At 37.9% G+C, this 16790-nt stretch overlaps 1 protein-coding gene across 11 annotated transcripts in view; it reads left to right on the top strand.

Moving 5' to 3' along the window:
• Window positions 1-16790, top strand: part of TENM2 (teneurin transmembrane protein 2) — a 625985-nt gene that overhangs the window by 87655 nt on the left and 521540 nt on the right. The gene's annotated exons all lie outside the window — the stretch shown is intronic.

Genomic DNA, 16790 nt, shown 5'->3' with positions numbered 1-16790 from the left:
CACTGCCAGGTGGGTTCTGTCCTGTTGCAGCTGGTGGCTGGGCTGTGGTGGAGCAGGATGAGGGGAGTGTTTGGCTCAGCCCCTGTTGCTGCCCTGCCTGCCCTTCACCCACGTGCCAAACTTTCACTGGACAGCTTTCCTGTGACATCTGCAGCCACGGCTGCATAGGCTGAGCTTAGGGAGCAGTAAGAAAAATGAACGTTATTTTTAAAGCACTAATGACAAGGAGATGCCCATTCTTTAAAACGTAGCTCATACAGGAGTGTCCTTACCTTTACTCAGCATTTGCTCTTTCAAGATACATTTTCTCTTTCCAACCTTCCATCCTTTGCTGTTTAAATTCAAAGAGGGAGCAAGTTTGAGGTAGTGTCGATTGCTGATGCTCTGGGAAAACATGTTAGATTTAAAAGTGAGGATAGTTCTCTTCCCCAAACTGCCATTTAGAGGGACCTACTTACCCTCACCAAGTACTTTAGTGAGAGATGCATTGGATCTTATTTTTTTCTTAGTGCAAGAAACCTCTGTGGCATAATTAGAAACACAGTTATGCTTCCTGTTGTGATATTGGAAGGAGAAGTGTAAGTATTGCTTGCCTAATGGAAATTGGCAGCCCTTCTGTTGCTGTATTTTAAGCCTGTTTTACTTTAAGTCAAACCAAAAATAAAATTGAGGGTTTTTTCAGTCTGTTTTAGTTTGAGTCAAAGTGAAAATAAAATTGAGGTATTTTCCCTAAAAATATCCAAATTTCCTACGAATGCCAAGATGAAATTTCAACTGTGTTTCAGCGGCCTCACATTTAGATGCCTTTTTTTTTTTCCTTGAAAGGGAGTGTTTGATTCATTCTTTCTAATTAAAATTATTTAAAAAAAAAAGCCAAAAAAAACACCTGCTTTAAAGGATTATGTTTCTGTGAGGAACATAGTCTACCATCTTGTATATAAATAAACTGATTTTTCTAAGGGCTGTGAGCTTTCTCATTAAGAATTAAATTAATTTATCACCTTTATTTCATCAGTCAGCACTCTGTTGTGTCTAAGATTCTCTCATTTTATTTAAAAAAATCTGTATCTATGTGAAGGTTTGTATGCACAGTTAATTTGTATGCATAGGTGCCTACTTTTGTTAGTAATAACATGGAAAGAGACTCTTCTTTATTCTTTCTGGACTTTTACAATGTACTCCATTTAGTATTTGTGTCCTGCATTTTCTCATAGCTACAAAGGTATTTTTGCTTTTTTTTTTTTCCCCCCAAGAACTGATTTCAGGGAGTGTGGTTTTTCTTGGTAGACAGAATGACTTTATTTGGAACCTTATATATGCACATATATATATGTGTGTGTATATATATGTATTATGTATGTATATACATATGTATATACATGTAGAATAGAATATACATGTACATACAAATATATATTTATTTATATGTATGTATAAAATAATATAGAATAGTTTTATTTATATATGCCTAAGAATACATATATATATATGTATATATATATATAAAATAGTGGTTATTTTTTAGCCACAACATAAACTCACTTTCAATCCTAAAAGAACTTACTGTCTATGCTAAATGAAGATTGAGAAGTGTGGTAGTGTCCCTTTAAGGTTATTGTGGAGAGTAAGAACGTATGGAAATGTTTCACCGCTTGTCTCCAGGTTCCTATAACAGGGAGATGATCTCAATCTGCCTTCATGCTGTTAAAATGATTCATAAGCCTACTAGAGTTCTCAAATGATGGAGTATTATTGCACCCTCTTAAAAGTTGGGCACTGAGATAATTTGGCCGATGTTGGAGAAGGAATGTACTGCAACCCCCGTGGCTCAACTTTCATTGAATAAATATGGCACACCGCTGCTTCCCTTCTCCTTGCGTGTGGAAGAACAATTAACATGTCAAAAAAGAGGAATCACAGAACGTTCTGGCTCCTTCCTGGAAAAGTGCAGTTCCACACTGAGCTGGGTTTTTGAAGTTATTGAGCAAGATTCAAGGTTTTATCTCCTCGGTCTTGTGCTTCGTGTGGAAAGGTGTTGCTGAAGTTGGAAGAATTTTGTTGCTGTGTTACTTTGGCACTGTCATGTGTTTTAATAGGATGGGGTTTTATTGCTAGATGTAAACAGGTTCTGCAAGATTACAGAAGTAGAGTTAAAAAAATGGGGTTTATGTAGAGATAGATGGCTATGATTATCATTTCCTTTTGTTTTAGTTAAATAAAAATAAACTTTATCAGTTTTCCCCAATAACTCATGGGGAGTTGTCAATGAGCTGAAGATTTCCCTTCTTTTTGGAGTGATATTATGAGATCTATTGAAACCTTTTTAAGTAGATTTGCGTATTTTCAGGCTTATGTCTGTTGAGACCTTAACTGAAATTATACCTTCTTTCTGTGATTTCTCTTTTTCTATTTCTTTTTTCTTTTTTAGTTGGTTGGTTTAGTTTGTTAGCCCCCTATCTAATTGTTGAGGGGAACTTTGCTGATGTGTCATGAAGTATAAAAAAACTATGGTGAAATATAAATATTTACAGTTTCTAGTTTGAAATTTGCACGAGAGAGGCTGTGAAGAGCAGATTCCAGAGGTGTTTCTATTGAAAAACTGTTAATTTTTGGGTGGATGTTTCTGACTGGGAAAAGTTGTGCATTTCTGAGAGCAATATGGAAATTTAAATTTAGTGTTAATAAGAAATCAATAGAAAGCAACTGTTATAATTTCTAATTCTCTGAGAATGAGCAGTGATTATTTTTTTCTAGGATTGTTTGGATTTTACTCTGTCTAATAGAGATACAGTTTTCCAATGTCAAAATAGTGATTGGAAGCCAAGTAGTAGCAGATAAGAAGCAAGCATAGGTTCATATTAGTGTATGTTTTGCAGAAGGCAAGTGGATTAGCCTGGTTTTCGTGATTAGAACTAAAGCCATTTGCAAATAAAATGGTTGCATAATGTTCTATTTTGTAAAAAATTGGATATTAAAAATCTTAGCATTTGGAAAAAAGTCAACAGTGGGCCACAGACTGCAGTTAATAAATATGTGCTGCATCTTGAAATAATCTGTGCAAAATGCTAACAATATCTAATTTAGCAAAACAGCGGTCTTGTAAGACAGCATTCAAGTAAAGTTTGTGTAACTGTACTACACACTCTTTCCATTGATAACACCTCTCTGTCTCAGCATGCTTTCTAAATCACCTGGTTCCAGGTCAGTTCTCTTCTGAAATACATTACAGGATGGCTTTTACTTTCTACTGTTTAACCCAGAGAACCCTGAGAATCATCATTTCTATAAATCAGAACTTACATTTTAACAGTAACGTGATTTCATCTGTCTTGAAAAAGATCTGTTACTCCTTCAGGGGTTTCTTAGAAAGTGCAAGTGCAGCCACAAATAGCCCCTGTTTGTGGCTGTGTTACCTCGGTATTGAAGTGCTTGGTGACATGGAAAGAGTGAGAGATAGACACACCTTTAGTTTATATTGTGCTGTCACTGAAAAAAACCAGAATAAATATGTGCCTTTGTGCTGATAAGGGAGTGTCCTTAGCATGTACTCAGTCTTTAATTTGACGGCTGTGATGTACCCAGCTGATTAGGTCTCACCCTTTCACTGGCCTGAGTGCAATTCTGAAATCCAACAGCTTTGCCTAAGACAAATCAGGTAATTCTAAACTCCTGTGGCAACACCATACCTTCTGTTTTGGGAGAAGTATTCCCTCTTTTACCCCGTTTCAGTCTGATGAAAAGCTGGATAAAAAACTGCTTCATTTTCTTTTAGTAACGTTCTTTTCTGCGTTGCGTGCATGGTAAAATTCCGGTTCTGGAGTCCTCAAAATACAAAGTGTTTGGAGATACTGGGACCAAATGCTGTAGATCCACTGCTGCATCAACAGTCTTGTATCCAGATAAGTATTCTTTTAGGCTGTGATACAGTGCTTCAGAACAGCTTCATGTTTCCCCTATGTCCTACTGGACTGTTTCTTCAATCATAGTGATCATGCACTTTTTAAAAATTTCCTTAGCAGTTTTTGACAATCCTGTTTATTTCTGAAATTTAGCCTGAAAGCTCCCATCCTCACAGCTGGGTTGTGCTTTGCAAGAGTCAAGGTTTGCCTCCTGATTTCTGGATGAATGTGGATTCCTAAGAGGTTCTTTTAAAGTCTGATCAGAAATTTCTGCCTCACTGGATTTCTTGACTTATGTATTTCCCACCCTTGATTGCTTGGAGGGCAGTTCTTGCAGCTACTGGCACTGATTGGTTTCTAAATATAGGGAAATTCTGCTGCAGGAAATTTTGAGACAGATCTGATAAAAGAGAAGGTGAGAAACTCTGTTATCAGAAAGTGGTGGTTGAAGGTCAGTTTTATGTGGGCTTCTGTAATTTATCTGGCTGCTACAATTTGGATGAAAGATTAAATTTACCCTTTCTTTGCAGATCTCAAGTAATCAGTCTTTGGGTAAGGAATTGGACCAGATTTGGAGAATTACTATTTATCTTTTCACCTTTGATTAAGGTGGACTGCTAAGTAGCATAGTAATTCCTTTGAGATTCAAATGGTGAATAAAACTTGGGATGCTGCTTTCCTGTGCCTTTCTCCCATGGGATCTTGCAGGGTTGCCTGTCACCTCACACTCACTTTTAGGGTGGACCCTGTGTCAACTGCTTCCACTCTTCACGAAACCTTAACTGCTTAAATCCATAATTTATAATTTGTGGCAGGTGAAAATCCTCTGCACTGGCCCCTGTGGCTGTGGCACCTCATGTGAAACATGCCCTTCATAGTGTGGGTGCTTCCCCCTGGTTGAGAGGTCTTGTTTTGTGAGGCAGACACTATTTATTCCCAAAGAATAGATGAGAATTAGATTCATGTGGCTCATATATAGAAAACCAAAGCAGTCAGGAGTTCCTTTACCCATGTCACAGCTCGGAAGTTTGATTACAAATTAGTCTGCTTAACCATGAAACATCAACTCATTATTTTTCTTGCATGATGGAAATATAAATAAAATTAGTAACTAAACATAAGAGGACTAGAACCTTCTCGTTCCTGGGCACAGGAACTGTGAATGCAGCATTTTGCTCTGTTCCCTGCTCTGAGGGACACTTGGAAGAGTTCACATCTGGATTTTCAAACACAGGCACTTTTGAATGAGGAGCCCTGAAGCAGCTCCCTGTAGTGGATCTGTGAAATTAAACCACTTTGGGGAGATTATTTCAAGGGTTTAGGATGCAGTGCAGTCTGAATCGGTGCTGAGGACAGTTGTGATGAGGGGCCTTATGAAAGGTAGCTTTAATCAGAAAGAGATGTCCACCGTCTGGAAGGTGACTGGAAAGAGAATTAGAAGATGAGGATTATCTTAAGCACTGAGTAGCTGCTACTGCTATAAAGACAAAAAAAAACAGGCACAGGGTTGGGTTTGGGCTTGAATGTTAAGCCTGAAATTTGCTATTGTTTGATTAGAAATGAGCTTTAAGAATTTTGATACCTGTGATCTCTGTGTTGCAACTAAGGAAGAGTAAAACCAAGTTTAATAAAAATAGTGCAATGTTTTATGAGACTGTTGGAGAATATTTTAATCTGGTCCTTCACTAAATTGTTTGCTTCCTGGCTTTTAAATGTAATTTTCTCTTTGAAGGATATTGCAGGCTATTGCATATTGTAAGTTAAATGTTAATTCTCTATTTTATTTTTTTTATTGTCAGTTACATGCTTTTTAAAAGTATATTATGCATTCAGTCCTTAAGGCAGTTTCGTTTGGTGGACAGTAATGTACATTCTGTCTAAAAAAAGCATAATACCCTCATAATTGAAGTAATATTACAGACTTGAGGAGCAAGATTCATGGAATTGCTGTTATCCAGGGTGTTTTCTGCCACAGATTTCTGTCTTTGTCAATTCTTACCATTATTTACAGCAATAACAGTTCTCACATTTGCAGGGAAAACAGAGAAAAAGGTGTGTCCATAAATACATATAAGTATATATGACTCAAAAACTAGTGACAAGCATTGTGAATAAACTTCTAAGTAAAGCTTTAAACCAGACAGTCATAAGTGCTACTGTTATTCCCTTTACTTTGCCTTTTATCTACCTTTTCTCATAGTCTGCCAGAACTGCTTCTTACCTAATACCAGATCCTTATAATTTAGATAAAAATCTTTAATGTCCACGGTGTTTGCCAGTTTGTCATGACTAGAAAAGGAATGCAGCCATCTCTGATTTAGTCACAATTTTGGTTTGCTTCCCTCTTTGTAAATTTTTCCCAAAGCACCATGCAGTCCTTTCTGTGTATTTTTCCCCCCCTGGAGCGGTGTTCCCTTTTCTGCTGGGAAGATCAATGCAGAAGCCTGGTGCTCACGAGCAATCCTATTACAGCAAACCAGTACTCACACACACACTGCGAGAAAACACTTTAGTAAAGAAACAGATTTAAGTTTAAAGCTTGCAAAGGATTACTACATACAGCATAGAAAAATTATTTTTGGGGGGAAAATAATTACAAGTATCATAAAATTATCCCTTTAATGTGATTTAAGCACGTCTTTGTGTCTGTAATAAGTATACATTTAATTTTGATGAGCTACTTGCAAATGAATTTACGACTGCTAGAAATGAGGATGCTTTTTTCAGTCACTTGTGTCAATTGGAGGGTAATTGGCTGGTTCTTCAGAGGACTTGTGGGAAAAGCATTGGAGTACTGTCAGCATTTGACTATGCTTTTTTATTTCCTTGCTGTAAAGTACCCATAATTCAGCATACGTTGCAGGCTCTAACCACAAAGATTATTTTATGCTAAAGAGCCTCTAAAAGCAAGGTCGAAATGCTGCCATGTGGACTGGGTGGAAATGTCAGCTACAACCTGTGTCTAAGCTGAAGAAGAGAGTGAAATCAAGTGAGTGCTAAATAGAACCTCTTACTGCCTGTAGTGTGCTCCCGTTGCTAGAGTGAATGCATTAATCAATGAGAATATAGATACATGAAATAAAATGGATCTTTATTTTTACTAGCTGTAGTGCTGTTTTGTGGAATGAAGGTTGATACAGCTAAAAAGGCAAAGTTGTGCATCTCATCTTTAAATCCAGATGAGCTGCTTTAGGACAGACAGGCACCTACTGAAAGTAGTGAGGTGTTGAGATGTGTGTGCACATGCAGTGCAGCAAGAGCATTTTGGGGAAAGGTTACAGAGCTGGACAGATACTCTTGTTTTTGTCTCAGCTGTTGTGTCTGGTGGAGGCAGAGTGTGTGTGTTGCATAGCAGTAGAAGACCGTAATAAAGTGTCAGCATGAATTTTTGTCCCCACTTCTATCTGTTTAAGACAGACCATTAATGTTATTTTAATAAAGTGTGTGTGGTTGAATGTGCTGTTACAAATGCAAGTTGAAATACGCTGTGATATGGTGTACTCTGGAAGAATTTGAAAAGGATGGGTAAACTTGGCTGCTTGGAAATAATCTTTTTTCCATTCTGATTTTGAGAAGAATACTGTTAAATAAGGCTTTCGTTAGCTGTGGGTTAATTTGGGACAAACTACTGCACTTAATATTTAGTAAATGGAAATGAAGGTGTCTCATGCTGATCGATTTTTATTTCTCTCATACATTTTGCCCATTGCTCAAGCTGTGGCATTTTTGATACCAGCTAATGAGGTTCATTCTGGGTAGATGGACAGCCCAAGTGACTCAGCAGGGCAGAGTTAAATTACTTCCGTCCATCCTGCCAGGCTTGTTAGCAAGTCATGAATATTTTAGTTTTATTATTTGGTGTCACAGAATCAGCTGGGTTGGAAGGGACCTCTGAGATCACCAAGTCCAACCTTTGATCCAACACCACCATGGTTCCCAGCCCATGGCACTGATGCCACATCCAGTCTCATCTTAAAAACCTCCAGGGATGGAGAATCCACCACCTCCCTGGGCAGCCCATTGCAATGGCTGAGCACCCTCTCTGGAAAGAATTTCTTCCTAATATCCAACCTAAACCTCCCCTGGCACAGCTTAAGACTGTGCCCTCTTGTCTTACTGATCGTGTCCTGGGAGAAGAGACCAACCCCCACCTGGCTACAACCTCCTGTCAGGGAATTATAAAGAATGATGAGGTCTCCCCTGAGCCTCCTCTTCTCCAGGCTGAACAGCCCCAGCTCCCTCAGCCTCTCCTCACAGCACTTGTGCTCCAGTCCCTTCCCCAGCCTCACTGCTCTTCTCTGGACCTGCTCCAGCACCTCAATATCCTTCCTGAGCTGAGGGGCCCAGAACTGGACACAGCACTCCAGGTGTGCTATGTTTGAGTATTTTGCTTCAGACAAATTGTGAATCATGGGCTAAGAATGAGCCTACAAGAAGGTTTTGGATATGTTGAAGGTGATTATCTTCTTTGAAATGTCCCATAAGCTATGCTGAAGGTTAGTGGAAAGGTAGGTTAGTGAGCTGAGTATGGCAGCTTTGTGCTAAAAACTCTGCAAAGCTCTGCCACGTGAAGACTAGTGTGATATAATAATTTGCCTTTAGAATAAATTCTTCATTTCCTAACTGTTTTAACAAACTAAACGTTATGGAGTTGTTATCCCTGGAAAATCTTTGAGAACTAGAATCCTTTGGAAGCAGGAAAAGGTGTGAAGGCAGAGGATTACACAGGATTACACTGTTTTGTCCATGTTAGTGACTCCAGGAACAGAACTGGTTTTACTGGGAACATTGTGAAATAGCTGCATCTCAGGGACAAAACTGCAATTTTTTTTTTCTGTTAAGCAGAAACATAATTTACATTGACAAGCTGGTCTTACAAAGCAAGCAGTAAAGACCATGCTGTTAATTTTTTTTTTCCTCAAGAGAGGCAATAAAAGTTTATGATTTTTGCATTACATTTTTCTTTAGCATTCATCTAAGATACATCCAACACCTAGGACACTAATTGTTCAATAAGCAGCAGCTGTTCCAAATTAATATCATTCCAAAAATATTCACTTTTATTTACAGTTTCTTCCTGAATCTTGATAACTAACTAGTCTTGCTGTTTGCTAAGCAGTCAGCTTGATTCTCCCAAGTAAATAAATAAATAAATACCAGTTGGGTAAGAAAAGCTTTAATGGTGCCCCAGGGGTTTTGCTGAGATATCTGAGAGATGAACTTGTTGGTGGGCCATGGTAACAATGATAGAGGCTTCTGATCTGAATTTGCTTTTCACTTTGATTAGGCAGAGATGTGAAGTTAACCTATCTGGTGCTAAATGAGTCAGTGCTGGTCCTCAGCTCCCTGTGAAAAATCTCATTCTGCTGCTGGGATCTCAGCATACCAGAGAATTTTTCTTTTGAGTTGAAATTGTTCTGGTTTTTCGAGGATGACTCAGTAAATTTCCAAAGCAGATGTGTCTCATACTCACCCATATATGCACGCAGGCCTATCTGGAACCAGCATTTGCATAATGCCTGTACGTTCAAGGCCTACTCGATGATCTTTTAAGATGATGAGGGGTTTTATTTTAAACTAAATGTGAAGCCACTTCAAACTATGAGCATAAAATATTTAATCAAACTGCAATGCCTGGTGTGATACGTTCTGCAGGCATAAAACACGTTTGCATGGCTGCTGGTTTATGTTCACAGGTGGAAATTTATGTAAACTTCTTGTTGTCTGCTTGAAAAGATGGCTGGGGTTTTTTTCAGTGAAGGTTTTTTAAAAAATGTATTTTTTGATAATTTCTTTCAGTGCAATGTTAACTATTTCCAGAATCCTAACTTAAAGAAATCCTGACTTCAAGAACCCTCAGTGGAAGTACTTTTTAAACATCTCTAGCACACTGGTAGGTGCTGTGAGTGCACATCTGCTTTGGACACCCATGGTCACATGGAACAGACAGGTTTCTTACAAGTTGCTCAGCAAATGGGTCTGAATATTATTAATCCAAGGATGCTAAACATCATGCTTACTCAGGGGTAGATTACACTCTCCTCTTAAAAACGGGAAAATAGAAGAGGGAAAGATGTGCAGGCAGAATCTCAATGCAAATGAAGATTTGGATGTCATAAATGAACTGCAGATACAGATATGGAAATGGCCACTCTGCTACCCACATTTAGTGATTTGGAAATAGTGTCTTTATTATAAATTGAGTCATGCATTTAGGAAATAATAACAGATAACTGCAATCATTTTTTTTTTCAGTTTATCTTAATTTATCTTAGCTATATAGCCAACACTGAGTGGGTTGTTTTTCCCCCTACGATTTTCTTTGTTCCAGCAGGATTGATGAAATCTGATGAAATATTACTCAGCCCAATTTCAATAGTCAGCTGCTGGTAATTGCTTTGGTTACTAAATACCTGACATGAACTTTTTGTTTCCCAAATGGATTAGATTATCTAAGCACTGAGTTCCCTGTGGGCATTGAATTCTTCAGCTGAATTCCATCTTGATTTTAATGCTTTTGTGACAATGAAAAAAGTTGGTGGAGCTGAAAATGATTGATATAACTAAAAGGATGCCTGAACCTTGGAGGTTTTTTTTAGTTTTATTTTTTAATTTTTTTTCCCCAACTTCTTACACGGCTATATCAGAAATGCCTTCTAGAGTTAATGAAGCAAAAGTGAAGCTCTACTTCTTATCATATTAATACAGTTTTGGGTTTCCCAAGAGAGAATTTCTCATTTGTCTCAAGGTGATTTTTTTGTGTTGTACTTAAGTTGTCTGAATGATAAATAGTGCCCTACCTAAGTTGCAGGCTGTGTATGTAACAACGAGTCATATTGCATTGGAAAGTTTTCTGATAAAGTGAAATCCAATTTTGCATGGAAAAGCTACGATGAATTTTAACCACTTTTTTGCTGGAATTTCATCAGTCAATCTGGACTTATTAGGAAATGAGAAATTATTCATTTAAACGTTCAGTAATTAAGGACTGATAAGATTGCTTTATTAGAATCACATTTTTCTAGTGAAGGTACAAATGATCCTAATTTACCTTATTGTATAAACATTTATATTTATATAAATATCTATTACATTCAGATATGTTTTGTATACATAAAATATAGGTAAGTACACAGCAATATATATATATTTCTGCATTGTTTAGCATAAGAAAATCTCGATACTAATTCTGAATTGGTTGCTAACTAACATTTGTATGCAGTTATTTCAGTCAAAATATTTTTGGGTAACTTTGTTATTTTAATAGGTTCCACTTTGTGAGAGGATACAGCAGATAGAGCTTTACTAGTACTTCTGGCTTAGTTTTACCTACAGCACTGTTCATCCTCAGCAAGACCATGACACCCAATTCCATGTGTAAACTCCATGACACACGTGGTTTTCCAGTAGATCTGAAGAAAGGTGGTCATGGCACCTGCACTTACTTGGCTGGGTAGTTGAATAATTGGGTCAGAAACTGAGAGTTCTGCACATCAGTAAATGACAAAATATTCTCCAGTACTCAACACATGTAAAAAACCATAGAGCAGGTTAAAAAGGACAAAATTTATGTTTAGAGCACTTAGTAAAAGAGCTGGGATCAAAAATAACTTCTACTTAGTTCCCTGTTGTGTTGCAATAGGGTGTATGTCCTGACAGTGAGTAAATATGATGTATATATTAAAAATACTGGCTTTGAGCATGGAAAAAAAAAATCACCTGAGCCTATTCTTTATTACCCCCCTGCAGTAATTATGTCATTGGCAGTAGACAGTACTTTTACATGTAGTTGCACTTTTCCAGGTTACTTTATTCACCAATTGCTCTGGGTAACTAGCACAAATCTGTATTAGTAAGTCTAAATTCTGAATATGTTTGGAGTAGAAGCACCTGGTAATGAAGTTGTCCTATAGGATTGTTGAGTATCAAACAAGATGGTTTTTTTCTTCATCATATTTATGGAAAGTTTTGCTTCTGGGATGACAAAGTGGTTGGCAGGAGCACTGGGCACAGTTGGGAAAGCCATCAGTTCACTGGGAAACCATTCAGCATTGTACCCTGGCTGCCTCCCCCTGGGACTTGGATGAATTTCTGCTCTTCCAGCCAAACCCTGCAGGCTGATTCACAGCCCGTTTGTGCCAGGGGAAGGCTCCTGTAGGGTTTTGGATCAGGGCTGGGATCTGGCAGGGTGGTCAGTCAGAGGGACAGGGATGTGCTCAGACATCACCCATGCTCAGGAGCAGCAGGGGCCTCTTGGCCTCCTGAGTCTTTAGACAGCTCACCATCTGTTTCATTGTCTGGGGATGATGGTTTGTCTGTTCTGTGGCCTGGGCAGAAGTAGTGGTTGCGGGTGGGAGCCCCAGTGCTGGTTCCATGTGATACCTGTGTGGAGCCCTGGGAAATGACTGCCTGTTTCACTAACCATGGAAACAAATGAAATGATTTTCATTACAGACAAGGAGTTTGGATAGATTTGAAATACAATTTTTTTTGAAATACTAGTTTGATTTTATTGCTTTTATTTTAATAAGTTGTGTACATTATCTGTATCATGAACAAATATGATGTGTCTGTATCATATAAGATTCTTTCTGCTAGTGTCTCTGCTTAGTCATTAGCAAGGCTTTTCCTTGACAAGAAAGAACATGCTTGGTTTGTCTTCCACAGCCAATTGCTGTTTAAAAGGAAAAAAAACCCAAACCAGTCAAACAGCAAAACAAATAAAAGCCTATTCCCAAGCACAAGAAGCCAACATAAAAAGGTTATAGTTCTGAATCCCTCACAGGCTGTGTACTTGCATCAGGTGACATTGCAAGTTCTATAGCTTGAAGTTTCTTTTATGAAATTATTAATATTTACATACTTTAACTGAGTAGTTATGGAAACATCCTTCTAATACAACTAGTTTTTCTTAAGAGTTCATCTGAAAAAAATATTTTGAATCCTTTTATTTTATTGTAATTACTACTTACAACTAAACTGTCTTGGAAGGTTGAGGCAGTTTGTGTTCCTCTGCTGGTCTGTTCATGCTGCACCATTTGCACAGTCACTTTCACATTTTATAGCTTCCCATTAGGAGGCAGAGGATGGGCATTCTGCTGTAGAAACCTTTCCTAGAAGGTCTGGTAATGGACCACTGGAAAAAAGAAATCAGCAGTGTATAGTCATTCGCCACATTGCCTCCACACGCTTCCCTTTCTCCCCGGAATGTTCGTGACTCTTGACTGCAGTAATTGTCCACAGATCCACTGCTTTGAGGTATAAACCCATTGCATCCAGACCCAGCTTCAAGTATAACCTCATGGGATTTAGCTGCTTGCAGGTAAAGGTGGAAAAGGGAAGGGTGAAGATGTGGATGATGGGTTTAGTGATGTGGGAGGAAAAAAGATACAAAAGGGAAATGGCAGCTCCTGTAATTGGGGAGAGCAGACATGCAAACTTACATAATGGCTTTCCAAACAAATTGGGTAGTTTTAGGGCCTCTGGAGTTAATCAGTGTTTTCTACATGACTCCTTTCATGTAAACAGCTTTGGCATTTGTCTGTCTCAGTCTCCAAATGAATTTTTTTCCACCTGCTGCTATCACCTAACTTTTCTGCTTACCTCCTTTCTACATTTAATTCTTTATCAGTTTGCACCATTTTAGAGAAACTCAAAAGAAGTTTCTGATCTCAAACTCCAAATAGTCTGAGTGAGAATATAAAACACATATTATGTGCCACTTTTCAAGGACACACTGTACAAGTGGCTCGCTTGTTCTGGAATGCTTAAATTTTAAAAGGCACAAGATTTTGCTAGCTGATTTTGTTTCTGTATGTGCCTATTTATATTTTTAGCACATTTGATAAAGTACTATTACACAACAGCGTCTTGGCTCTGGTGTTAGCCTTTGTACCAATGTTTTTTCATGCTTTGCAATGTGATTTTGTAGCAATCTCTATGTTTATTAAAAGAAGGTTCCCTTTCTGCTGTAATAGCTAAGTCATCTCCACCTTTGTATCTTCCACCTGACAGACCCTTCATGTCTGACTCAAGTTTAAAACACTTGTCCTAATTTCTGAAACTTTTCTTCTAAACTGTATTTAAAACTTTCTGTTTTTAACATCCTCCTCTTTTCTTCTCTGCTGACTTTGTTCCAGTCTTCATCTTATGTCTGACCCACTTAAGTGCCTGTGACTTTTCCCATTCTACTGCCTATAATTGAAGCTGTTTACTTTGCTTTGTGCCCAAAATACCCCTGTCTCTTCAGATCTGTTTTCAGACAGCAAGAACCCTCTTTACTTATAAGTCAGATTCTCCCATAGAGAACTTGTCAGCAGTACAGCCCAGTGGCCACACTAAAATCACCCACACGTGGGTTCCAACAGCCCAGCTTGTGCTGAAACAGAAACTCTTTCATGTTTTATACTTCTGTAGCACCAAAGAGATTTGTCACTTGGTGATATTCGTGGTGATAATATATAGCTCTGTAGCTGGCAACGTACTTCTTCCTTTTTTCTTTTTTTTTTTTTTCCTTAAGTCATGCTGCTGATGTGAAAGTTATAACCTATTGCATCTGCACTGTGTGATGCAGGTAAGGCCTGTGTTCAGCAGGGCTTGTATTTTTTTTTTTTTGTCTTAATAAATAAAGCCTATAATTTAACAGAATATTTATTTTATGGCACTCATAGAAAGGAAGCAACTGTAGGGCAGGAGCAAGAGGGGAATTTTTACACACCTCTTCTTGTCTTGTAAGTCCATTACTATGTTTTAGCCCATTCTCCCAGTGGGAAAGTGTGAAGTGTAAGTGCAGGCAACAGAGTTAAGCTGGAATGTCCTGCAGAGATTCACTATCACAAAGGGTAATGCTGCTTTATCGATCCTTTCCATACTGTCTCCCACAGTTGTGTTAAGCCTGCAGCAAGTGCAACCTTTACAAAACAAGATCAAGAGATAGGCCTTACCATTTGAGTTGAATACTGGCTTTAAAATAGGATAAAAGGATGTTTCTTAGGTGTGACATATTGTTGGCATTTTAGTATATACATGATAAAAAATCCACAGAGTGGAAGTTCACATTTATTGGAATATTTTTTTTTTTTTTTGAGCCCTACACCTGTGAATGCAAGTGAAAGGGCCGGCTTAATTTTTATAAAAAGAAAAGGAAAAGTTTTTTCAACTCTGACCAGACAACTTTCCTAGAGAATTCAGATGCCCATTTCTCCTCGTATGTTGTGATATATTACTTAGTCATTACTTACTTGTACTGTAGTAGTGAACAAAGACTGTCTGGAATTTAACAAAGACCATCAGAAATCTTTCCATAAATATTTTTATGTTATTCCACCTTCTCTGCTATACACAAGTTGCCAAAGATGCTTAAAAAATTCTTCACTAGTGCTTGGTTAGAGCAGCCCAGGCTTTCAGAAGAATGCTACAGTCCACTCTTACTGGACTGCACCTTATCTTTTGATGATTGAGGCAGAGCTGGGGTCATAAGAGAAGCAAGTGAAATTTGAAGACTGTCCTGTTCAGGTGTTGGTAGTGGAGTTTTGTTGTGTCCTCTCCCCCACAGCCTCAATACCTGTCCCTGGAACCAAAGGGACTTGGTTTGTCCTTGCACAGGCTTAGCTTTGCAGGCCTTTATACCTCTGGCAGGAGCTCTTCTACAGCTTTGCTTTGACTTCTCAGCTGAGGCTTGTACTAAACTTGTTTTTATCTTAAAGTTGTTGCAGTGACTGACTTGAAGAGAATGCTTTTACTCACCAAAACCAACAACTGCAACATTAAAAAAAACCCCAAACAAGAAGAACTCAACCAAAAAAACCCACCAAACCCCATATCCTAGATACCAGCATGTCTTCATTTCTTCCTTTGTTTACCAGAATAATGTGACCTGTATTCTAAAGAAGTTGCAGATTTTCCATATTCTTGATATGGAAGCAAAAATACAAAGGCTGCTGGGAAATGGTAAAGTTGCAAATAAAACTCTGCTGGTTTCAGTCCTCAAGAGTCCTCCTGTCTCTTGTGATTAACACTGCTTGCCCCATAGAGGATTTATCCAGAAGAGAAACTCAGCAGTGAATTGGGAAAAAGGCAGCCCCAAACTTCAAATGGGAGTAAGAGGAAATCCCTCTCAGGAACCCATCTCTCCAATAACTTCTTACTCTGTCAGCGTGGCTCCATCTTAGAATCTTCTGCCTGAAAGTTGTTATAGTGAATAACATGAATAAGTGTTAAAATTCCTTGCATTCAATTTTAGCTGTAATGCAAATAGTGAAGTACATTGATCGTTGTGTAGTGACCCTCTGGCCACATTTAGGTTACTATTTACTGGTGGAGCAATAGAACTGCAAACAGGTAGTTGACTGTCACTGAAGTCAGACTTAGCACCACATTCTGTTCTTTTTGTTTCATATGATATAGGTATATTTTTAGGGAAAAAAATGCCAGATTAGATGAGTTGTTTATAAAAATCAATTTGGAGAGCAAAAAGCAAAGTAATAGTAATTTTATCCATTATTTTGACAGTTGAATAGCATAAAAAAGATCACTGGTATACACATGCCACATGAAAGGAATGCACAGAGCTTAGAAAATACAATGTATGCCATGAAGCGTCTGATAAATAAGAGCAGAATTCTATATTTACTTGAGTAATTTTAACACAGTCTTAAAGCAATGGAGAGAAGTGCTTTATTATTTTGAAACTTTTGATTCTCTCATGCTAATGACATAATCATTAAATCATTACTGTAGCATCTAGCTAATTATTATTGTTGTATGTTATGTATATAACATTAAAATATTGATTTCTGCATTTAAGTAAAGAAAATACACACCTTAATAAAGCTTTTCCTTTTTTTAGGATCCAGATTGCAGGTCTGATAAGTTCTAGTAGAATTAATTAAA

Source organism: Corapipo altera, unplaced genomic scaffold (genome assembly GCF_003945725.1).
Source record: "Corapipo altera isolate COAL_440 unplaced genomic scaffold, ASM394572v1 75, whole genome shotgun sequence".
Lineage (NCBI taxonomy): Eukaryota > Metazoa > Chordata > Aves > Passeriformes > Pipridae > Corapipo > Corapipo altera.
The sequence above is the reverse complement of the archived record's forward strand: the minus strand, read 5'-3'. Positions and strand labels throughout refer to the sequence as shown.